We start from the raw sequence: 2,887 nt of genomic DNA, 5'->3' as shown, positions 1-2,887 counted from the left end.
CCTTTCTTCTGACTAGTCCCATTGTTCACAGGATTCCTTTCAGAAGTGTACATGAATTGGTTATTTGCAACCATTTCAATTAGTTCCTGAGCCTCTGTAGGCGTCTTCTTCAGATGAAGAGATCCTCCAGCAGAGCTATCCAAGGACATCTTGGATAGTTCAGAGAGACCATCATAGAAAATACCTATGATGCTCCATTCAGAAAGCATGTCTGAGGGACATTTTCTGATTAATTGTTTGTATCTTTCCCAAGCTTCATAGAGGGATTCTCCATTCTTCTGTCTGAAGGTTTGGACTTCCACTCTAAGCTTACTCCATCTTTGAGGTGGAAAGAACTTTGCCAAGAAGGCATTGACTAGCTTTTCCCAAGAGTCCAGGCTTTCTTTAGGTTGAGAATCCAACCATATTCTAGCTCTGTCTCTTACAGCAAAAGGGAATAGCATCAGTCTATAGACCTCAGGGTCAACCCCATTAGTCTTGACTGTGTCACAGATTTGCAAGAATTCAGCTAAGAACTGATGAGGATCTTCCATTGGAAGTCCATGGAACTTGCAATTCTGTTGCATTAGAGAAACTAATTGAGGCTTAAGCTCAAAGTTGTTTGCTCCAATGGCAGGGATAGAGATGCTTCTCCCATAGAAATCAGGAGTAGGTGCAGTGAAGTCACCCAGCACCTTCCTTGCATTGTTGGCATTGTTGTTGTTTTCGGCTGCCATGGGTTCTTCTTCCTTGAAGAATTCGGTCAGGTCCTCAACAGAGAGTTGTGCCTTAGCTTCTCTTAGCTTCCGCTTCAAGGTCCTTTCAGGTTCAGGGTCAGCTTCAACAAGAATGCCTTTGTCTTTGTTCCTGCTCATAAGAAAGAGAAGAGAAAAAGAAAATGTGGAATCCTCTATGTCACAGTATAGAGATTCCTTGAAGTGTCAGAGGAAAAGAAAAATAGAAGAAAAAAGGTAGAAGAATTCGAACTTGATGAGATAGAGTTCGAATTGTGCATTAAGAAGGAGTAGTACTCCATAAATAGAAGGATGTGAGAGAGGGAAGTGGATTTTCGAAAATTAAATTAAAAAGATTTTAAAAACATTTTGAAAAATTGATTGATAATTTTCGAAAATTGAAAGTGGAAGAGAAATCAAGTGATTTTTGAAAAAGATTTGAAATTAGAAGTTAAAAAGATTGATTGAAAACTATTTTGAAAAGATGTGGTTGAGAAGATATGATTGGTTTAAAAAAATGTGATTGAGAAGATATGATTTGAAAACAATTTTAAAAGATATGTTTTGAAAATAATTTTAAAAGATTTGATTTGAAAATTAGTGACTTGCCTAACAAGAAAGATATGATTCAAACATTAAACCTTTCTCAACAGAAAAGGCAACATACTTAAAATGTTCAATCAAATCAGTAATTGTTAGGAAGTATCTTTGAAAAAGGAAAGAAATTGATTTTGAAAACATTTGATTGAAAAGATATGATTTGAAAAAGATTTGATTTTGAAAAACTTTGAAAACTTGAAAAAAATTGATTTTGAAAACAAAATCTTCCCCTAGCACCATCCTGGCGTTAAACGCCCAGAATGGTATACATTCTGGCGTTTAACGCCCAAAATGCTACCTCTTTGGGCGTTAAACGCCCAACCAGGTACCCTGGCTGGCGTTTAAACGCCAGTCTGTCTTCTTCACTGGGCATTTTGAATGCTCAGCTTTTTCTGTATAATTCCTCTGCAGCATGTTCTGAATCTTCAATTCTCTGTGTTATTGACTTGAAAAGACATAAATCAAAAATATTTTTGGATTTTTAATAATAAGGGAAAATCAAAATGCAACTAGAATCGAACAACAATGCATGCAAGACACCAAACTTAGCAGTTTGTATACTACTGACCCTAACAAAAATGAAAATGCTCATGAGACACACAAGACACTCAAGTCAATAGAATTCAAAGATCAGAACAAGTAAATCACCAAGAACATCTTGAAGATCACTAAGACATATGAATGCATGCAATTGACACCAAACTTAAGATGAGACACTAGACTCAAACAAGAAATATTTTTGAATTTTATGATTTTGTAAATTTTTTGTGTTTTTCGAAAATTAAGTGGGAAAAGATATCAAAATTCTTAATGAGAATTCCAGGAATCAGTGCAATGCTAGTCTAAGACTCCGGTCCAGGAATTAGACATGGCTTCACAGCCAGCCAAGCTTTCAAAGAAAGCTTCGGTCCAAAACACTAGACATGACCAAAGGTCAGCCAAGCCTTAGCAGATCACTGCTCCAAAAGCAAAATTGATGAAAATCAACAAGCTCTTGTGGTGATAAGTTGAAACCTCGGTCCAATCAGATTAGACATGGCTTCTCAGCCAGCCAGATTTCAACAAATCATTATGAAACTCTAGAATTCATCTTCAAGAATTTCGAAAAAAAATAAATACCTAATCTAAGCAACAAGATGAACCGTCAGTTGTCCAAACTAGAACAATCCCAGGCATTGTTACCAAAAAGCTTGCTCAAAACTTGAACAATCCCCGGCAACGGCGCCAAAAACTTGGTGCGCGAAATTGTGAACAATACTTTTTCACAACTCTCATAATCCCCGGTAATGGCTCCACAAACGTGGTAGCTCAATACCATGGCATTACACAACTTCGCACAACTAACCAGCAAGTGCACTGGGTCGTCCAAGTAATAAACCTTATGCGAGTAAGGGTCGATCCCACGGAGATTGTTAGTATTGAAGCAAGCTATGGTCATCTTGTAAATCTTAGTCAGGCAAACTCAAATGTATATGATGATGAACGAAAATAACATAAAAGATAAAGATAGTGATACTTATGTAATTCATTGGTAGGAACTTCAGATAAGCGCATGAAGATGCCTTCCCTTCCGT

General features: G+C 37.0%; 1 non-coding gene across 1 annotated transcript; it reads left to right on the top strand.

The window, feature by feature from the left end:
• The first annotated feature begins 203 nt into the window (after nt 1–203).
• On the top strand, nt 204–311 carry LOC130983951 (small nucleolar RNA R71). Its single transcript, XR_009087918.1, has one exon. It is a non-coding gene; the product is annotated as a small nucleolar RNA R71 (small nucleolar RNA).
• The last annotated feature ends 2,576 nt before the right edge of the window (nt 312–2,887 follow it).

This window comes from Arachis stenosperma, chromosome 5 (genome assembly GCF_014773155.1).
Source record: "Arachis stenosperma cultivar V10309 chromosome 5, arast.V10309.gnm1.PFL2, whole genome shotgun sequence".
Lineage (NCBI taxonomy): Eukaryota > Viridiplantae > Streptophyta > Magnoliopsida > Fabales > Fabaceae > Arachis > Arachis stenosperma.
This window is presented reverse-complemented; position numbering and strand designations above follow the sequence as displayed.